Raw genomic sequence first — 22356 nt, forward strand, 5'->3', positions numbered from 1 at the left:
GTGTGTGTGTGTGTGCATTCCTTGGAATTTTCTATATAACAATCATATAAATGAAAATAACAGTTTTGTTTCTTCTTTTCCAATTTATATGCCTTTTATTTTTGCCTTTACATGCTGCTTTTTAAAATTGTATTTTTTGCCAATATTAAAAACACACACCCACAAACTATTTTACATAAAAAACCCTGGCCTCATTCAAAACCAGAAAAGTAGACCCCACAGCCCCTGGCCTCCCTCACACTACAAGTTGACAGAGCTGAGGAGCAGCCACTCCTAAGCACAGGGCACATGCCCCTTGCAGCCCCGCACCAGCCCACTCACCCAGCCAGGTCACTAGCCCACCCCTTCGGGCACCTGCCTGTGCAGCCTTTGCCCTTAGCTGTCAGATCTTGGGGGATGGCAGAGAGCAGTAGTTCCCCCCAGCGCCAGAACTGTGGGGTCACTTCCAAGTGTCCCAGGTGTTATGCAGATAGCAGGGCGGACAGTAAGGCTAAGAGGGACAGGCACCAGTCCATGGCAACTGCTTGAGCCAACTCAGGCCCCAGGCTGAAGTGTGGCTGTGTCTCAGCCAGTGCCGGCTCAGAGAGATGGTGCCTAGGGACCACGTTGGTCCCAGCTGACACCTGGTATCACATAAATCCTCAGAAAAGGGGACTGGTCAGCCCCAAATGGTCTGAGGTCAAGTTCCCACCGTCTATGAAGAACAGGGACTCAAATGGAAATACTAGCTCACACGGCAGGCACTGTTCTAAGTGCTCTGAGGGGAACATGTTTCTAATCCTCCCACAGAAACCTACCATTGCCCCATTTCATAGACGAGGACACTGAGACCCAGAACGCTCACGTGAAGGTGCCCAAGGTCACACTGCTGGGAGGAAGCGAATGCAAACCAGCTCTGGACCCGGACTCTGTGCTTTAGCCGCCACGCTCTAATGCAGCCACGAGTAGGTTCGGTCTCGGAAAACAGCAAAGCTGCGTTTCCTTTCCACCACCTGCTGCAGCGGGTCTCCTTCCCGCAGGGACTCAGCAAGGCTGCCTGCGCCCTGGGGGCTGAGCTGGGGCCCTGGAGTGCGGCCCCTGCAGGGAGGACCTGGGCCCCGCCTGCCCTCCCCCTGTAGGTTGAGTCTTGCTCTGTCCCAGTCAATTTTAATGGACTCTCAGGGCAGGGGTGGGTGCACAGGTGACCTCTAATGAGCCATTGATTTTACAGTGGACGCCTGTTCCGGCCCCAGCGCATTTCCTCCTAATGGGAGGAAAATAAACGTGAGAACCCGCTGCCCTGACCCAGGGCCATCCTGGGGCGTCTCACTCATTCCTGCTGTTTCTCCTTCTGAGGCCAGAGATGGGCTTTCCAGGGGACAGCACAGGGCGAGAGCAGCACTTGGTCCTTTCCCAGCTCTAACTCGCCCGGTCTCCCAAGCCCCCATTTGCTCAGGGGTCCAGGCCATTTCCATACACGACGGAGCCGTCACTCGGTTGTTCAAGCCCGAGAGCCCTCCTTATAGCCCCTGGAGTCCCCTAGTGTGGCTTTTCTGCTTTGACCCCAAGACAGGCCCACCTCCACCCACCTTCCCTGCCCCCACTTCTCCAGCATCACTGTCACCTCTCCCTGCATCACTGCAGACTCCTCCCCTCTGGTCTCTGGCCTCCACCACGGGGCCTTTAGAGTCCACTGTTCCCATAGCAGTGAGATGACACGTTCAACATGTAAATCAGATCTTGTCACCTCTGCTCACAGCCCCCATGTGTCCCCACCTAACTCAGAATAAAATGCCAAAGGTTGGCCTGGGCTGTGGGCCTGGGCCTCCCTCCTTGCCTTTGCCCTCCATGTCCCTTTCCCCACCTCCCCCTGCTCTGAGACCCACAGGCTGTTCAGGTGGTTAGCACGACAGAGCTCTCTTGCCTGTGGCTTTGAGTCGGGTCCAGCCTGCGGGGACCCCCAGCAGGATCAGCAGAGGGGGAGAGCGGTGTTGGGCTGGTGGTTCACTGGACTTCCTCCTCCAAGGCTGGCTGTGCCCTGGCCTCCTTTCTGTTCCTCACCATAGGAAGTTTTTGTTGATTTTAAAGAGAGAGAGACAAAAACATCGATATGCACTAGGGACTAAACCTGCAACCTAGGTATGTACACTGACTGGGAGTGGAACTTGCAACTGTTTGGTGTATGGGATGATGCTCCAACCGACTGAGACACCCAGCCAGGGCCCCCCATTAATCTTAAAACATTGCCCAGTTAGCTTCTCTCATTACCCTATGCCATTATAAAATTAACTTTATTAGTTTCTAGTTATTGTCTGCCTCTTGTCTGTTATTTTAACCACTAACACAATCCCAGGTACATAGTAGGTATTTGGTAAATAATGCCTGAACAAATAATTGATGAATATATGGTGTTCACAAAACCACACACATTTATGCCCACATCCATATGCACACATGCACACACACACATATATGTGCACATACACATTTCCTCCTGAGGGAGAGAAGGGCAGGTTTGGGCAAGAGCTTCCCTTCAGTCCTGTGGTCCTGGGGGAAGAATGGACCTCATGGCAGATTCGAGTTGGTGTCTGGAGCCAGTGCTTGGAGCCATGACAAGGGTCTGAACTGGAGACAGACGTTTGGACAAATTTGCATCCTTCAATGTCACCATCTCAGGGATACCCTCCACCACCCTCCTGTCTATGGGGTGTGCCCCTGCTCCCCCACTAATCTTTAAAACATTGCCCAGTTAGTTTCTCTCATTACCCTTATGCCATCATAAAATTAACCTTATTGGTTGCTAGTTTTTCTCTGTCTCATCTGCCATTTAACCACTGACTCTTAGAGTCTAACACAATCCCAGGCCATGGTAGATATTGGATAAATATTGCCTGAACAAAAAAATAATTGATGAATAATATAGTGTGCACAGACATATGCATGCATGCTCACACCCACATCCATGTTCACACACACACATTCATGCCCATATTTATGTACACACATGCACACACACACACACATACACACTTCCTGACTGTGGGAATCTTTTGTTAAATCACAGCACACAGGTCCCTGGGTGGAGCTTGCGATGGAGCCCACCACGGAGCCAGTGCCCACCCTGCCCCGCTGACACCTGCTGAGTTAGAACAAGATGGTTAGTGAGGCTCTCCCTCCTCTGCACAGAGACTGTCAGCTCTCTGTGGATTTATGCTTTGTCCTTCTCATTCCTCTTCTCCAACAGTGTCTGGGAGGATTTATGGAGAAATAACAGAACGACACCTGAGCTTGGGGACATCAACCACGGCATCTCCAGAGGATGGTAACGGTCACGTGGATGATGTCACATGGTTCCCTCACCCTCCTCGCCCCCAGCTCCTGTCTCCTGAGGCCGCATCTGCCCTTCAAGGCCCAGCCCAGTCCTGCTTCTTTCCCCGAAGTCTCTGTGCTTCATGGTTCCAGGTCTCCTGTTCCTGAGGCAGCCCTGCCTGCCACTCACTGGGGTCATTTCACAGAAATGTCCTCCCTCCTCCCCAGGCTCTGCCCTTGGATCCTCCCCCCCGCCCCCCGCCACCTCTACGGTGGTCAGAACACTGCTCACATCCCTAAGGACCCAAGGTCATTTCATAGAATTGTCCTCCCTCCTCCCCAGGCCCTGCCCTTGGATGGTCCCCCCCGCCGCCCCGCCACCTCTAAGGTGGTCAGAACACTGCTCACATCCCTAAGGACCCAAGTTGGGGTTGTTTCCTAACCAAGGGCTCAGCATCAAACATGGCACAGATAGGACCAGGTTATGTCACAATTCACCGTAAAGTAAAGCTATAGCTTTAAAGCTCTGTAAATATTTAAAAGTAATGAAATTGCACTCCAAGTCTTATAGAGATGGCTATAAATCGACAGTCCATGTTAATTATATGTGAGTCCTCCAACGTAATAAAACGTACACATCATACATTATAAATGTACCTCTCCAGGCCCATAAATTTGATGTAAAACTAACATATGAGCTATAACAGGCACTAAACATTTCATTAACACTAGCTTTGCTTGTCTTCTTAGAATTTAGGATGTCTATTTTGGAATAATTTGGGTGGCCCAAGACTGTGATAAAAAGCTGATGTGGGAAGGTATGTGAGTTTAGCAAGCAGGGGGATATAACACTCCTGCTGTTGACCTTGGAATGTGGATTTTAAAAAATCGCCTGCAGCTCCTCCCCTTGTCTTCCTGTGGACTCCGCCTGGGAGATGGAGGTGAGTAACAAATATGGACTCAGTGCCGTGTTCCCGCATTTACTTGTAACATCTGTCTATGAAGCCATTTGTTCATGAAGAAACATGGAGATTGTCACTCACTTTAGAGCATTGTAGTTTTGTATTAAACAAGTCTTTTTAATTGTAAAAGCCCAATTCAAACTGACATAAGCCAAAAGGAGAAGTTATTTGCCCAGCAATGGGCAAGGCCAGGGGTTTTGGGAAGAGCTGGCTCCAGGAACTCGAATGTTACTATAAAGGATTTGTCTCCATTTCTCATCCCTGATTTCTCAATGTTCTCCCATCACGTCAGCCACCCCAGTGGAAAGATACTGTCTGCTTTGTGAGAGTCTCAGAAACATCGCAGACTGACTCTCACTGGACTAAAGTGAGGACCACTCATTCTGGCGGAGGATTGGCTGCTTAGGTTGGCCTGTTAGGTCGAATGCTCACCCTCGAGAAGGGTGTGGGAGTCATTCTCTACTGGAAACACCTGGACCAAGTGTGCGAGCCATCCATTCGGTTCCAGCAACAGAAACTGCATCTGGCTAACAGGCAAAATGGGAATTTCCTGGAAGCAGCTGATCAGAGAAGGCTGAGAAATAGACGTAGGACAGGTGGCAACCGGGAGCGTTCCAGAACAACCCTGCAGCAGAAATTGCTTACGTGGGTGACCTTGAGACCAACACACAATGGAATGAGCCCAGTAAATGTTGGTTGGATGAATGAATAATTAATGCAAAGGAGGGGGCCTAGAAACTGCTCAAGACCACAGATATCCATTATATGTTTTCTTCCCAAGTACTTTCCCCACCACTTATTCTGGACTCTTGCAGGTTCCAACCATGGTAATGGTCTTGAACTTCCTGATGCCCGTGACTTGATTGGCTTCCAAGATCCCAATGTCAGGATTTCCCCCTTCTCTCACCATCTTTTCTGTCTCCTTCTTCCTGGCCCTTAATGTCACATGCCTCCAGATTCTGCCTCCCACCCTCCTCTCCCCACCTGCTCTCTTGGGCAGCTCCTCTTTGCTCACAGCTTCAATGTCGTCTTATCTCTGGTCCCACCATCTCTCTCAAATTCTACTCTTAGGTTTCCCAGATCTGAGACTCAGCTTCTATTTATTAGGCACCTACTGTATGCTGAACCCTTGGCTAAGCACATACAATGTCTCATTTAATCCCCATGACGACTCAGAGAAGATGTCAATTTTTATGCCCATTTTTTAACAGATGGAGGACATGAGGCTCAGAGAGGTCAAGAGCCTGGCCCAAGGTTGCTCTGCCAAGTGGTCCCAGATCCAGGATTCAACCCTAAAGCCTGCATTAGTACTTCTAACAAAATCAGCCAAGACTTACGTCTTCACCCATCTTCTCTAACATGACCAACCCATTCTTTGAGATGCCAGGATCAAAATTTGGGAACCTTTCTAAATGTCTCCTTCTGTCCACCATGTCCAAGCAAACACATAGTCCTATTGCCAATCTCTGTGGGTTCGTTCTTTTTAAAAAATTAAGAGTTATTTAATGACTGTGTTCATCTAATATATTACACCATGGCTTATATTTAGTTGTTTTCTTCATGATTTTCAAAGAAAATAAAATATTTCTGTTCCTCACCATAGGAAGATCTTTCTGCCCCAGGGCCTTTGCACTTCTGCTCCCTCTGTGTGGAATGCTCCTTCCCTGGCTCTTCCCACACTGGCTTCTTCCATCTTCCAGTAAGTAGTGCAGCCAGGGACTGAGAGAAAGACTGAGGGAGGGAAGGGCAGGTTTGGGCAAGAGCTTCCCTTCAGTCAATAATCCTAAAAGTATTGTGAGCCCTGGGCACTATGTCTAATTGAAAAGTCACACTGCCTCATTCATCTCTGCACTGGCCTCTGATAGTAGCTGACCTCTCACCTGCAGCCCCCTTGCTGCTCTTCAAAAACACCAGGCACATTCCAGCCCCAGGGCCTTTGCACTTGTTAATCCCTCTCTTTGGAAGACTCTTCTCCCAGATCCTCACATGTCTCCCCCTCTCCCCTCTCTCAGGTCTTTGTTCAAGTATCTCTTTCTCTGTGAAGCCCACCCTGACCACCTGGTTTCTAATGATAGCCTCTACCTGTCCTTCTTTATTTATCTCACACCAAATGTCACCATTTGACAATTTTGGGGTCTTTTCTTAAAGTCCCGTTTGCTATTGTGTACCCGCCTCCCATTAGAATGTAGCTCCATGAGACAGGGTTTGTGTCTGTCTTGTTTATTGTTGTAACCCCAGGGCCTAGAATTGGCTGGTGCACAAGAGATGTTGAACAGATGTTTTATGGATTGAATTTACGCAAGGGGATAAATAGCATTAGCTTGGGTGGGGTGAGGGGAGTCACGTTCAAGCTGAGACATGAGAGATAAGAAAGAACCAACAGGAAAAGATGTGAAAAACAGTAAGTGCCAAGGACCTGGAGCAGGAATGAGCTTAGCAAGTTGGAGGAGCAGCAAGGAGGTCAGTGTGGCTGCAGCAGAGTGCGCCAGAGGGAGAGTGAGGGAGACGAGTCTGAGAGGTGGCCAGACCATGCAGGGCCTTGGAGGCTATGATGAGCAATGGGGAACCATTGAAGGTTTCAGAGCAGAATGTGACATGATTTGATTTACATTTTCAAACCCACTTTGATTGCAGTATGTGTTGAATGAACGGGGTGGGGGTAGATGCCAAGAGACCAGGGGGAGGCAGTTGTAATTACCTAGGAAGGCCATGATGGGTGATGGGGCTTAGCCCATGGAGGCAGTGGCATGGAAAACACATGGGCGGACTGAGGACAAGGCAGGCTCAGCATTCCAGCTTGGCTGAGCTGAAATTTGGGGAGACTGAGGTATGGCTTTGCCTGGACATTCTCTTGCTTCCTGGACATGTTTCCCTAGAGACCTCTGGGAAGGAGAGGGTATGACATGCGATTCTAGTAGTACCCACCCAAATCCCCACTTCCTCCTAGAGCGGTGTTTCTCAACCTTGGCTGCACATTAGAATCACCTGGGAATCTTTTTAAAATCCTGATTTCTGGGCCCCATCCTCTGGAAATTCTGTTTCTTTGTTATGGGATGGGGCCACAACATTAGTAACAAAGAAACAGAATTTCCGGGAGGAGGAGCCCAGAAATCAGGATTTTAAAAAGATTCCCAGGTGATTCTAGTGTGCAGCCAAGGTTGAGAACTACTGTCCTAGAGGCTCCAGGGGGGGTCTTAGTCCTGGGATTGTCTGCTGGGCTCCATGGACCCAAGGTCAGTCTTCAATGTGAGTTTGCACAAAGCACATGCTTATTTCTGTTAATTGATATAAATGACTCATCTTTTGCTGCCACTCATCATCGCTGTGCACTTTCATATTAATTGGGTTGGAGGAGGAAAGCTAAGTACTTCAATGTGCCATCTCTCCAGATGACAAGATGGGAAAGGAGAAAATCACTAGGTTCAAGGACGGGAGCTTGAGAGCCGAAATCCCCTGTGGGGACAGTGATGGACACGCAGAGACAGATATCATGGATGTCCACGTGGTTCCTTGTCCCAGAGCAGGAGAGCGAGTCTGAGAGGTGGGAGGTGCCTCGGCAGGTCACGGAGCTCCAAGCAGCCAGAGAAGGGTTTTCAGCCCAGGGCTTCACATGCAGATCCTGAGGGCGTGACATCGCCAGTCCTTTCCATCCATAACACCGTGAAGTTCCCAGGAGGCACTGGGTCGTGGGTGGAACCCTCTCTGGAACTGAACCCCTTGTGTCAAGAGGGCAGCCTCATAGGTGCACCCTGAAAAGCAACCTGTGAAATATGGGCACCTCAGGAAGCCTTCTCTCCACCCCTGCATTTCCCAGGGGCTGCTGATCACCCTCCCCCCCCTTCTCTCCAACCCTGCATTTCCCAGTGCTCCATCCCCCAGCTTGGAAAACACAAATGAGCATCCTCTCATGCAGACCCATCCATCAGGCTGCTTTCTTCCTCCCCACTGAGAGGACCTGCTGTGACACAGCGGGAGGAGGAGGAGAGCTGCAGGGCCTGAGAAGTGTGGGGAGAAGGGCGGGGGAGAGGATGGGAAGGAGGCTGCCAGGAGGACATTGGCTTCCCTCAGAGCTCTGTGAGGGCTCTGAGATCCACCTCATCACATCCGAGTGCAAATCACACCTCCTCCCCAAATGTGGGTTCTCGTGCACACACATCCCCTCCCTCTTGGACTTAACACGGTGCCCTGCAGATCTGAGTCTCACCAGGAGCCCCGGGCAGAGGGAGGGCAGCATCTCTGCAAATGTCAGGTGTATGCAGTTCATGACCCAGTTGGTCTGCCCTTGGCCACATTTTGTCCTGGGAAAACTTTACCCCCATGGGCAAGGAGGTATGTTTGGGATGTTCATTGCAGCAGTGTGCAGAATAGCAAACAACTGGAATTGAACTAAATGTCCCTCAACCAAAGAACAATGAAATAAATACAGGTTTCTCCAAACTATAGGAAACTGTACAGTGAATTTGTATATCTTTATTACTGTCTTGGAAACATCTTCAAGACATGGTGTTGAGTGAAAATGAGTTGAAGAATGAAATCAAGTTAAAAAATGATAACAGTTTGATAACATCTGCATGAAATAGGATCAAATATTATGCCTTTTGAATGGGCCCATCTATATGTGGGGAAAATATATGAAAAAGGATCAAGGAAGATATAGTCTACAGATCACTGTGGTTATTTCTAGGGAGGGAACCAAGATTGGATAAAAGAGACACTTGTCCTAAAGAATAATAAAAAAAATAATAACTGAAGTACAGAGTAAGTTAGAAAGATTGCAGGAGAGAGGATCAATAGAATACATCACTTTAAATTCCATAAAATTGGGAAATGAAATTTTAAAATACCATTTGCAATAGCATCAAACATTTAAAAATACTTAGGGGTTTATTTTACCAAATATTTACAAGACCCATATTCTAAAAACACCAAAACATTGCCAATTAAACACCAAAATAAATAAAAGGATGGACCAGGTTCCTGGATTAAAAGATTTAATATTGTCCTTAAGATGGCAATTCTCCCCAAACTGATCTAAGGATTTAATGCAATTCCAACCAAAATTCCAGGAGGCATATTTAGAAATTGATGAGCTGATTATGAGATTTACATGAAAACACAGAAGATCTAGACTAGTCAAATAAATTTCAAAATAGCAAAGTTGGAGGATTTATACTATCTGATTTCAAGACTTACTATAAAGCTACAGTAATCAAGCCAGGGTGGTAGTGGCTTAAGGAAAAATACATAGATCAGTGGAACAGAAGAGAGACTCCACAAACACACCACTCATATTTATTCAAGTGATGTTCCACGGAGGTACCCAGGAAATTCAGTGGGGAAAAGAAAGTCTTTTGACAAATGGTTCAGAAATAAATGACTTTTTAGGGCTCAGTATCTGGCTTTAGCCACTGCAGTTCCTTAGAGGAGAGGCAAGATGGCAAAGTGATTGAAACAGAGACTCTGAAGTTCAACAAACTAGGGTCCATATTCTGACTGTGCCATTTACTCACTGGGTTAGATTGCTTAACCTCTAACTCAGTTTCCTTGTCTATAAAGTGGGATTACTAATGCTATGCACCTCTTGGTTTGTGAGCATTAAATAAGGTGATTCATATAAATAGATGCTAAGAACCATGCCTCACCTACTGTGGGGGCTGGGCTCAGTAAAAGTGAGCTGAATGCTCGCTGCTCCTTGGAGGAGGCAGCAGTCATGACAACCACCAGAGCCACCTCACCAAGTCCACTCTACCCCTCCCCCTCCCAGGGACCACCCTGCAGCAGTGGGGATTTCGGTCCATGTTATCTCTCTATAGTGGCTCGGACGAGTGCAGTGCTTGGCACATAGTAGGGGCTCAATACATATTTGTTGAATGCATGAATCCAGGGTACTCCAGGCATAACCAACCCCTTGCCTGCTCTTCACAAACCATGACGAAGCAACTGGTAATGAGAACTCGCCCTCTCTTGGTCTCCACATACCACCTGAGAAGGGAAAAGGAGCGAAGGCTGGCTGCCCATCGACCTGTCCCAGCCTCCCTCCTCAATGCAGGGGAGGCCGCCACCTGGTGAATAATTCACCTGCTGCAGTCAGCAGCTCCTAATGCTGAGTTGGCGAAAAGCAAACAGCCTATGGAACCGTTTCTTATTTTTACGGGGCATAAAATCAGGGTCTTGACTGCTTATGTTTCCATCCTAGTAATTTCAGAGGCAATTAGCGATTGGGTGCTTTTGCCTGTAAGCTCCCTTGCATACCCACGTGTTAGATGCACTCAGCCCTGCCCAGATAAGCCAGTCAAAAGATTTATGTCGACTCAATATTAAAGTGCAATTTCAACAATCCTTTTAAATGACAGCAGCATCTATGGGTAAGTAGCCCTACATGTTAAGCCTCCCCTTGGGGACAGTAACCTGCTTCATTAAAACGGCCATAATGAAGAGGCTCTATAAATCAGCATCTTTTATACCAAAACAAGTGCTCTAAACTCCTCTAAAGCCCAGCCTTGATGCAGACGAACAGCTCGGATGGGAGGTGAGAATCTGGAAGACATCAGCCTGAAGGGCCAAAGGAGCCAGTGGTAAGCATTTTCAGTGAAGCCAGGCCAGCCAACCCAAACTTGTTTTTTTCAACATCAATCTGGGGATGTGTGAAGAAAAACAGACACAATGTCGTTCCATGATGGAACCTTTCCTCCACGCTGGGCCAGGGCTGAGGTCACCCTGACACCCCTCTGTGACTCCTGCGGGGTAGGGTGTGGCCTCCCCAGACCAAACTCTGGTGCCCAAACTCCGAGCCTGCCAGTAACTCAGCATTTCCCAAGTGTCACCCATTAGCATCCCCCTCAGGAATGTTCTGGGCCATCTCAGGACACCACCCCTCCTTCGCCTCCTCCCATTTGATATTTTTCTTTAAATGAACTCACTTTTAAAAATTAGATCTCAACCCATGTAATTATGGCTGTGAAATCGTGTCCATGTTTTCTTTTTTCTATTTTTTTTCTCATATGGGTTATGATAAACACATACCTTAAGACTAAATGACACTGATGGACATGGCATGTACAGTTATCCCGTGTACTCAAGGGTCGCCAAGGTCACTGCTTTTGGAAATGCTGCATTAACTCTGTATTCTAAAGGACTGGGTCCAAACAGCCACTGTTGATTGGGACGTGGCATGTGCTAGATATGTTGATGGTTAAGACTTTATTTGCCAGACCAGAAACTTCTGTTCAAGAGCCTTGCTTCACCTGGGGAGCAGGTACACACAGCACCCACTGCAGACCAAATCCTGACCTTAGGTAGCACAGGAGCTCCCTATGTGACAGATAACTAATTTGATGATGGTTCTAAATTCCTATAACGCATCTAGCTTCCACCTGTCCAAACACTTTGTGGGTATGGCTCCTGGTCCCTGGGGGATGGCCTTGCCCATCATCTCTCACACACACAGGCGAGCTGCTCATAACATGATCCTGGGGCTGGGGTAGAATTTACCCAAGTCTCAAGCAGGGTTGAGTCAGATGAAGCTAAGAGTCAGAAGCCAGGGCCACTGGGCAATGTGGACTTGCTTTGCAAAGTAAGAGTAAGAGAGTATGAAGCATTCAAGATGGAGTGTTCTCTGAGTGGAGAGAATTTCCAGCTTCTGAGGGAGGGGGAGTTTAAGAACAGGTCACGACCGCCACCAGACAGGATCAGTATCTATTCAGCCTAAATCAATAGACTGGGAGCCATTCTTGTGATGCAGGTCTCAACACTTACATTCACAATTCTCTCCAAATAGCAGTGGGCCTTCTCTGTATTTATTTGTCTGCAAATACAAGAACTGGATCTTCAAGATCAGTGAGTGTGAGCCCCATTCTGGGCAGACACACAAAGGTTCACACACACACATACACACACACCATCATCCTGGAAGCCAGACTTTTTAGAGTTAACTCATCTCTCAAGCAGTAAATTTGGAAACTTAATATGTTATTAATGTCTCAGGAGAACTCAGAAATTCCAAAAAAGAAAAACAAAGCCAGACAGCAAATATATCCAAAGCCTAAACCTCACACCCAGCCGCAGCTGCTGCCGTCCATAAACTTGGTCTGAGGGAGGCTGATCCTTTATATGCAAATGTCCGATGTGCCACCAGCCAACTCCCCACCATTGTCCTTCGAGCTGCCTGTCAGGGCACTGAATCACACACTGGCCAGCCTGTTTTGATGAGCTTTCTCTCCTTTATGACCAAAAAAGGAAAAGCACCAGGGCCAGAGGTCTTCCCGTCTGTTCTCCACACTCCCTTTCCATAGTTAATGAATGACTTTAATTTAATTAAAACCTCCAGTGGTTCTGTAATGGCAGGTGGAGATGCAGTAAGAAATCCCCTTCACTATTAATTACAAGATGAACAAATCCAAGGAGAGATGCCAGGACTCTTTCAGGGAAATTCTTCTCTGCCCTTCTTCCCTGTCCCCCCCAGAGAACCTGGTCAAGAGCAGCCCTCCTGTCTTTGTCCCAAAGGAGGGGGACTGCACTGTGCGGGAGAGGCAGGGACACACGGAGGGGTGAGAGGGTGGGTATCCCAACATGCACAGATGTGCGAATATTCAGATTCAAACGTAAGCTGAATCTTATGAGCAAACACTCTCAGAGGAGGAAAGGGTCTCCTCCAGGGTCACAAGGCTAGCAGGTGGGTTTGGACCCAGGTGAAGCCGTGCCTGGCGTTGGGGCGCCAACGCTTTCACCGAACTTGTGATTTTCCTAACTGGGGCCACAGAGTCCATGGAGGTGCCTCAGGGGGTAGGATCTGCCTTGTAGCCGCCTCTTCTGTAGAGCGCTGGATAAGATGTCCATGAAAGAAAAGGAAGGGCGCTCCTGTGTGTGGGAAGGGGAGGGGGAGGAGAAGGGTCGCCAGATCAAATATAGGAATTTCAGTTCAATTTCAAGTTCAGATAAACAATAAACAATTTTTAGCATGACTGTGCTCCATATGCTTGGTTCATACCGATACTAAGAAATTCTTCTTCGCTTATCTGAAATACAATTCCCCCCCTCCCTCCCTCCCCCTAAATCTGGCAAACCTGGGTATGTGTGTGCAACTGTGCTCCATATGCTTGGTTCATACTGATACTAAGAAATTCTTCTTCACTTATCTGAAATGCAATTTTTCCCCCCTAAATCTGGCAAACCTGTGTATGTGTGTGTATAGGGCAACATAGCTTTAAAATACACTGTATTACCATGCACTGCCTTCCTTATGCCTCAAGTTCATGAGGCCTCACTTCCCCAGACTGGGCCATAGTTTTCTGCTCCCCCTTTCACCCCACCAAGAAAACATAATAATGGAGACAGGGCAAAGAGACACACAACAGAGGTGAGTTCGTGAGGCCTCAGTTCCCCAGACTGGGCCAGTTTTCTGCTCCCCCTTTCTCCCCACCAAAGAAACATAATAATGGAGACAGGGCAAAGAGACACACAACAGAGGTGGGGGGTCCTGGGCTCGCCTGAGTTGGTGTCACTTGATTACTTCCCGCAGTTGTTCAAACATGGTGATGTCTATGTTTCGTACCTTATCCTTGGTTAGGGAGGAGGGGACAGATCTCATTTGTGAGTGCCTCTGTGTGTGTACCTGTGTGTTATGCCTGTGTGCACATGTGTGTATGTGTGCCTGCATGTGTGTATTCCCTGCGGGCAGGTACTATGGATTTGATTTCAGGTGAGGACTTGACTCACCGGCTCAGACACTCACCCGGTTGGAGGGGCTGCAAAGCACCCTCTGCTCATGTGTCTTTCCCACAATTCACAGCAAACTCCGTGGTCCTCTGTGTCCGAGCCTTGGTCTAAGTTTTCCAGGCATATGGGGACTCCTGGCCTCACTGGGGAGCTCAGTGGCTGCCTGGGAGATGAGAGGGGCCTCAGGGGCTCAGATGACCCCAGCCTGGGACGTCTCTCAGCCACGACTGAGCTGGGCCTGGATGGGTCTCAGCAGAAACCTTGAGACCTGCACCTCAGCCTCCTCATTCTCCAGTTCCTGTCCTTCTCCAACCACACTGTCTGGGACAGCCTTTCTCTTCTCGTGTCCCTTGTCACCCCGATGGCATCTCTCCCCGGGGAAGCTACCTTTGTTCCTTCTAGCCTTTCTCAGAGGCAGCCTGTGGAGAATACCTGCCTTACACACAGTGACACAAAGAATTGCAGTTGCCGAGTTTATTTTGCCATCAGAGGCTGAAAGGCAACCCGACCTGGTTGTTCTGAGCACCTTCTGGCTGCGCGTGGGTTGGAGCTTGGAGCAGATGGGAGTATGTCAGGGATGTAGAAGTCAAGCTTTTACTGTGTCTCAAACAAATTGATGTGGGAAGGAGAAATGTTAAAAGTAGGGGAAGTGGGTCTTGGGATCGAAGCCCTCAGCTCCTGAGAGGAGGCGGTTGTGCATGGATTTTCTAACAAAATTCCAGCGTCACCCACAAAATACGCGCTGGTGGTTAATTCTGCCCGAGCTGATAGTTAAACCCAAGCCGTCTTGCTGGTAGAAATGCAATTACATTAGAGAAAAACTGTTTAGATGCCCTGAGATATTATGATTATGAAAAACAGCAACATAAACTCCCCTTAAGTCAGAAGAAAGTTAATTGTGTTCCACGCTGCCTCCCCGGGCCCGCACGCTGGCATAGGCGTGATTTAGTTTGGCAAAAAAGGGCTCATCCTTGCAGCAAGGTACCCATTTTCACCCTTAATTACAAATAATTGTATGGTGTAATTTATATGAATGCCTGATGCCTAAAAGTGCGTGTTCAGGAATAAAGGGCTGGTTTGGGAGGTAGGAGAACATAAACAGGTGTAATTGCCGATTCCCGGGGGGCTGCCTGCTCGTAGCCCTGGAAACCAAGGAGATTTAATCAGACTTTTGTCGGTGGAAGTCAGTCGGGCGGCCTCTGACTGTTCTAAGGAAGAGAGAACAGTGGCAATTTGTCTAGTTGCTTAACCATTCACCAATAGTTCTCTTTTGGATAAGTGGGCAAGAAGGATTACACGCGTGACTTTGCTCTGGGATGAAACAGACACACAAGCAGCTTGGTGCACGTGCCATTAAGTATTAAAATGAGCAAGGTGGTGCCGCGTGAAGAGCAGGATTTTTTCCCGGACAGAGCCGTCTGGAGCCATGTCTGGGGTTGTCGCCGAGGCCCCCTTCCACTAGTGAGGGCACAGTCAGTGCACGGTCAGTGCTCAGTGGTCAGGGGTGTGGGCCTGGGCCTGGCTGTGTGGCCCTGCAGCCTCGGCCCCAGGGAGTGTGGGTCCTGCCCAGCCTGACGCGGCTCATCTGTGACACGTGGCTCCTGACAGGACCCCGTGACCGCGTGTGGGTGAGGATGAAGGGAGGTAATGCCTGGAGCACTCAGAACCCCAGCCCCGCACCCCAGGAGGACCGTGTGAGTGTCAGCCCACGGTCCTCAGCAAGTCCCCAACTGGGGTCACAGATGGATCAGGTGGAGAGGCCGCCCTGGAATCGGGGCTTTGGGTTTAGCAAGAGCAGTTACTGTAGGGGAGCTTTGAGATGTAGCCTGTAGTTGGCAGCTTTGCTCCCAACAGCTCTCGAGAGACAGCAGAAAAGGCTGATTATCCTTAAACGGGAGCGGAAAGGGCTGTGGGGGTAAATAGGGGCCTCGATCCCTGAGTTGCGCCCACTCTGCCAGCTGCCGTCAGGTGGCCAGATGTGGGGGTAAGGGGCCTCGATCCCTGAGTTGCGCCCACTCTGCCAGCTGCCGTCAGGTGGCCAGACGCAGACGGACCTGCCAAAGCTCTTGGCCCAGGGCCTGCTGCCTTGTCTCCTTCTGCTCCGTAATTTAAAGAAATTATATCCCAAAGCTCCATTCCTTCAGATTCCCTGGCACTTGACTGTGGCTAGTCTTTAGGATAAAGCACTGATGTTTTCTAGGTTGTTCTCTTTGGAGTGTCCTCCATTATCTTGAGACCAGGAGGAAACATATGTTCTTGTTCAACGCTGGAAAATACCTCCTTCGCTCATTCTTAAATCTCTCCTTTTCTCTCCTCTCTGGCTAAGTGTCTAGATTTGTGTTTCTCTCTCTCTCTCTCAGGGGTTGTGGATGCTTTTGGGCCTGCAGGCTACAAAGGGGGCTGTAAGCACCAGCTGACATTAGTATGTGTGCCCGCTATAATGAAGGCACACTGCCCACCCCCCAAACTTGCACCACTGTGATTCATCATTTGTCCTGTAAATGTCACTGAGCACCTACTGGGTGCTGGGGATGCAGTGGTGACCAGCAGTGCCAGTATCCCTGTAATCCTAGATCTTACATTTGAGTGGGAGAGATGGACAATGAATGTGAAAATGAAATAAACACAAGGCGATGTCAGACCAGGATGAGTCTGGGGCAGCCCCCAGGATCAGCTGATGCTGGGAAGGTGAATGAGAAGGCACCTGCTCTGCATCTGTGCCTCCATCTCAGGGGCCATGGGCTAGCACCTGCCATGACTCAGTGACACCTGAGGCTGTTGATGGTGATGACGACGAGGAGGATGACCTCAGAGCATCCTTCTCAGCCTGTGTTTCTGCAGGGAAGATCTGACCCAGGAGACAGAATTGATCCCAGCAGAAAAGGACATGGAGCTGATAGTCCTATGGCCACTGGTCCTGTGCAGCAGGCACTGCCATTGTCCTTGTTTTACAGACGAGAAAACGGAGGCACAGAGAGGGTAAATCACTTGTCCAAGGGCACACAGCTAGTAAGTAGTGGGCTGGGATTTGAACCCAGAGACTCTGCCTCCAGGGGTTGGGTGCTGTCTCACTCTGAGGTCCAACCTCCTAACTAGCTCTCAGAAAGCTAAGTGTTGAAGTCCCGATACCTGTACAGACAGCCCCTCATGAACGGTTGTACTCTGTGACCTTCTTAGGTGACATTTCTCAGCCTTCTAATACCTGGCTTCCAGAGGGGCAAAATGCAAAAACACTTCACCCAGGTGTTCCCTCTTTTCCAGATTCCATCCTTCCCTCCGTGAGCGTGCAATCTCTGCTCCAGATGCCGACCCACCGTCCCTGAGAAGAACATGCGATACCTGAGTTCCCAAGAGCCTGCGGGGCAGCACTGGGATCCGGCAGGTGGGCTGGGCCTCCACTCCAGGTGAGATGAGCGGGATCTGTGTCTTCACGATGGACTGAGATGGACTGTGCTCAAGTTCACGCTGGGAGCCACCTGCAGCGGGAAAGTGAGGGGCTTTGAGCCAAATTCCTGGATTGAGAGGTTCTCTTCTCTCACAAACCAGCGATGACAGCAAAGATGGCTCTTCCCAGGGGCCCAGTGGGAAGTGGCTGACTGTGAGCCAGACATTGTGCGCCGTGGAGACGGACCTGCCTCCCGCTGGGCTGGAACAGCCACTGAGGCTTGTCCCTGACCCCCCCAGCAGACATGCGTGCCAGTGACCCCAGGAGCTCGGCAGGGATTCAACCCGCAGGTAAGAAAGGCGGAAACACAGTTTCCAGGGAGCAGGTGAGCTATGTTCATGCCAGGTGAACGCTGCCTCGCGGTGCTCTTTGCTGAGCAGAACCCTGCCCTTTGGACGTTAGGCTGCTGATGCCGTGTCTCCACGCCGTCTCCATAGCAGGACAGACCCGCTGACCACACGGAGCCCAGCAGCGGCTCCCACGACTGAGCTCACGGGAGAGCTGGGTCCTCCTTGATGTTCTGAGGAATTGATAACTGTGGGGCGCCTCCTGCTCCTGCAAGTTCCTGTGCAGACAGACCCTGGTCCCGAGGTCTAGGAGTCAGTCCTCCCGGCTTGCACCGGCGCTAAAAACAGCGTCATTTCCCAAACTCAGCTGCACCTGTGGGAGGAGAGCACAACACAACCTAATTTTAGCGGCTGACAGACGGGCATGGGGGGTGGTGGGTAATAATTAGCATCTGTTCAAAGGGTGGAGTTCCCACCCTGTGCAGAGAGGGACCGCCCTGGGGGTCCCCTCCCCTCTGCATCTGTCTGGTGTCTGGTGTGGGAAGGAGCCAGCTGCATCGGGGAAGACCCCGGGGCTCCCTGGGAGTCCCAGGAACGGGCAAAGGCCCCACATCCACGGGAAGTGCAAAGTCCTCCCCTACATTTCTGTGATTCCCCAGGCATTTCTCCTGCTCCTCCGCTCTCATTTCCCACCTCTGCTGAGCTCGGACTCTCCACTCCGTGCCTGGTGGATGCTCTTCTCACTTCTGCAGGGGTCCAGCATTTGGACACCACATGGGCCCCTTCTCCTTGTCCGTCTCTCCCCTAAATTCCACGTCCCAGTGGCAGCTGTGATGGGCACATTTCACTGGTGACTCTGGGGCAACACAGAGGAGGTGATTTTGGTGGGTTTACCGATGCCCCAGTCCCTTGGCCAATTTCTGCCAACTCCAGCATCAGGTGTTGCCTAGCAACCCCTTTTCATTCTTTCTCCTCCCTCCAGATCTCACATCTGGCTGTCTGCTCTATGCCAGGCATTGGGTCTGTGCCTTTCTGCATTATCTCATTCTGCACAAGGGGCCTGCTTTCCCATTTTATAGACGAGGAAGCCAAGGAGAAGGGACTTGATGGTCAGTGAGGGAGTTGGGGTTCACCTGGTGCTGTCCCATCCCGGGGTCCAAGTTCCTAACCATGGCTCACTGTTCAAGAATTTAAATCATTCCCAGCCCATGGTCTCCGCTTGCCCACACCTGCACACAGCAGGTATCCTTGACTCCAGGAGTAAATGGATAAATGTTTCCTGTGAAGGGCCAGAGAGTGACTCTCACGCTTCGAGGGCACAAGGTTTCTGTCGCAGCTTCTCCACGCTGCTGCTGGATCGTGAGCACATCTCAGCCAGAGCCGGGTCTGTAAATGAATCAGCTTGGCCATGCGCCAGTGACACTCGATTGACAAAACAGGTAAGTGGGTCAGCCTGCGGGCTTAGGTGTGCCGACTGCCGATGCACTCAATCTTTTTCTTTAAATATAGACCTTTTTGTTTGTTTGTTTTCGCTAAGCAACTTCTATGGAAGGAAAACTGTGTCAGCAGAGTAAAGGGAAGACCAGCACGTTTTGCTGCAAAAGGACGGTAACCATAGCAATGGAAACAGTGAACCTGCACAGAGGTGCTGGGTTCTGCGCTGAGCCCGGGCCTATTCCTTCTCCGTTCCAAAGGCTGATCAGCGAGGCTTAGAGAGGAGCTGAAGCATATTAGCACCGAATCAAGATGTTGCCTCTGAGGTAATTGGAAGATGCTGAGAAGAATCAGTCTAGGAGCGTTAGTGCTCCTGAGTGCCTCGTCTTTTGTCCTGTGAAATGATCGCATGAGCTGGGGTTTCTGAAGCTCTGAAGTAGGAGCCGGGAGGGGTGTGGGGAAGCAGGGCACTCATGTTGGAGCAGTGACTGGGGGGCCCCTGGGCAGGCAGTGGGGAGACGCAGGACTCACAGGACAAGGGAGTGGACGTGGCCTTGTTGTGGCTCCCTGAGAGCTCTGGGGCCCCATGTCCCTGCCGAACCTGAAGGTAGGTATCAGCCACGGCTCCAAGGCTGAAGGTGGCTTTCCGAGCTCAACTGCATCATAGAAAGTCCCACTGCAACATCAGGAAACAAATAACCTCAATTTCCCCTCGCTATGGCTCCTTTTTTCCTCTTTCCTTCACTTCTTATTTTTCTTGCTCTTCCCATATCTATATAGTTACACATACAGGGATTTTGCTCCGTTAAAAACCCCCAACATATTTTGGTTATCTTTTATTTCTGGCAACCACTTCATCATCCTCCCGACCGTGAATAGCTGAGCGAAGAATTATTTTAGACTTTTTGCAATGTCAGGGCCTCTCTCATGAAATTACTCCCAGGGTCTCTTGGAAGCCCTGGTAACTTAGTTTAATGATCTCTCACTCCTTCTATCCTTGAAAAATGCTTCCTGTGTCTCCCAGCATGGGCCAGCTTAAATCTGTTGGCAGTTTTAGGTTTCCCATCGTTGGCTCACATGCCAAGACCTCTTCCCCACCCTGTCCCCACCCTTGGCTCTGCTCAGAGCTTCCCACTGTCCTGCCTGCCTCATCTCCCCATTCTGGCTGCACTTCTTTGCTCACAGACATGCCCATGTCTTCTGCTCCTGTTAAAAGCCTTCTTTTACCTCGTCCATGCGAAGTGAAATGAGACGATAATCATTCTGTCCTTCCCAAAAGCTGTTACTTGAAGCTTTCTGTGGGGTGCCGGGTACAGGGAGGCCTGTGAACCCTGTGTGGTTAGGGTTCTGCCTGCATAGCCTTTAACTCAGCAAGAGGGAGCATCATCTCCTTAGTACGAGCACTCAAGGGTGATGGAGATGAGACTTACCAGTCCCCTGCAGGCTGGTAAATAAAATCAAAGGAAGGGGTTGAAATCCTCTCACCTCAAGCTGGAAGAGATGCTGACAAATCCCAAGTGATTAAGTCATGGGAATGTTACCTCTGCAAAAGTCCACGGGCTCTTTCTTACACACCTTCCATCTCATTTCCTTAGGTCTTTGGCTCACAGGTATCCACGTCTGCAGGAAAGCTAACCAGCAGCACAACAGGTTGGGACTGGGAAGGTGACCTTGGGATCAAGCTCTGAAAAGCTCCTCCTTCGGTCAGGTCTGGTGGCTGTCTTGAAAGGCTTGTGGGGGAGGAGAAAGGAAGCAAGGAGGAGGGACATTTCTAGACTGTTGCAGGAAGGAGGTACTAGTAAGTGCTCCATTATAGGCTCTGCTTATTTATTGCAAAGGCTATGCCCTAAGGGACTGGAGGCAAGGGAGAGATGGATGTCATTCCTTCATCCAAAAAGTCTTTCTTGAGCACCTACTGTGAGCCAAGTATTGGCTGCAACAGGGAAGAAAAGAGAGAAAGTCCCTGCCTTCAGAGGGCTTACCAGGGGTGGGGGTCCTTTTCTCTGCCAAGCCATTTGGATATGTATAACATCATTCAAGGGCCATACAAAATTATCAACTTAAAGTTAGCTGCTATATTTGGTCAAACATCTAATTAACTCACCCCTAGTGCCTTGGCAGGGCCACACCAAATGATTTCATGAGCCTTATACTGCCCACAGGCAGGACCTTCCCCCACCCCTGGCTTACACTGTGGTGGGGACAAATCAATTCATAATGCATTTTGTTGATCCAGAAATGCACGATTTGGTTTCCCATTTTCATATCTAAAATCAGAATGCACCTTATTAGTGATGCTGTGTGACAACTACAAGTTTAGTTGTGTTTTTTTTTCTGTCTCAGTGGTAGGGAATATAATGGTGTGTCTTCTAATTGATGGCTTCTTAGATTCAATGAAATTCTCCAGTATTTCAGGTATAACTGCATTGAAGAGAAAAGATAGCTAAGTGTATGAGTCAGGGAACAAATGGCAGGAAACAAATGTCCTGATCACAGAGGAATGATGGGAGTGTTTAATGAAGAGATAGTTAACAGAGGGAAATATGGGAGCCAGTGAAGGTGGTGCTGTGGCCAGGAACAAGTGAAGAGGCAGGAGAGGGGGCATTCTTGAAAAAGGGTTGAGCTGAAACCTTAGAAGAGAGGACACCAGAGAGGAGCCGTGGACATCAGGTGACGGGACCACTGGTGAAACCGTAGGCCAGCAGTGAGGGAGCTCAGGAAATTGAGAGGGAAAGGGGAGTCAAGAACAGATCCAAGGTCATTCTATGTAGTTCCTATGGAGATGTGCTCAGGACGTCAGAATGTATTAACTGTGATCAGTTTGCGATGAGGAGTTTATCGGCAGATAGCTGAAGCTTCCAGGCACTCTTTACGATGTTCTAATGGTGAAAAGCAAAGCTTAGAGTGTGACCCACACCCATCTGATGCTCACCCTTCAACCTATAAAATGTGTGCTTTCATATCCACCACGAATCATTAAAGTCATCCCACAGCTATTAATGTGCCAGGAAATGACCAAGGTATCTGCTACAAACCCACACACTGTCCATGCCAGTGGGGAAACAGGATGTTAACTCAGGAAGATGGAGTGGGGACCATCAGGCTGTCTAGCTCCCTGTCAATAGATGCAGTGGTTCTCAACCTTCCTAATGCTGCGACCCTTTAATACAGTTCCTCATGTTGTGGTGACCCCCAACCATAAAATTATTTTCGTTGCTACTTCAAA

The 22356-nt window shown here is 49.4% G+C and overlaps 1 long non-coding RNA gene across 1 annotated transcript; it reads right to left on the reverse strand.

Annotated features, from left to right (window-relative positions):
* Positions 1-367: 367 nt before the first annotated feature.
* Positions 368-21204, reverse strand: LOC106726977. The gene is made up of 3 exons (XR_001363130.1): positions 21113-21204; positions 16969-16970; positions 368-379 (listed from the first exon to the last, which is right to left on the reverse strand). It is a non-coding gene; the product is annotated as an uncharacterized LOC106726977 (long non-coding RNA).
* Between the last annotated feature and the right edge of the window lie 1152 nt (positions 21205-22356).

Source organism: Myotis brandtii, unplaced genomic scaffold (assembly GCF_000412655.1).
Source record: "Myotis brandtii unplaced genomic scaffold, ASM41265v1 scaffold342, whole genome shotgun sequence".
NCBI classification, from domain to species: domain Eukaryota; kingdom Metazoa; phylum Chordata; class Mammalia; order Chiroptera; family Vespertilionidae; genus Myotis; species Myotis brandtii.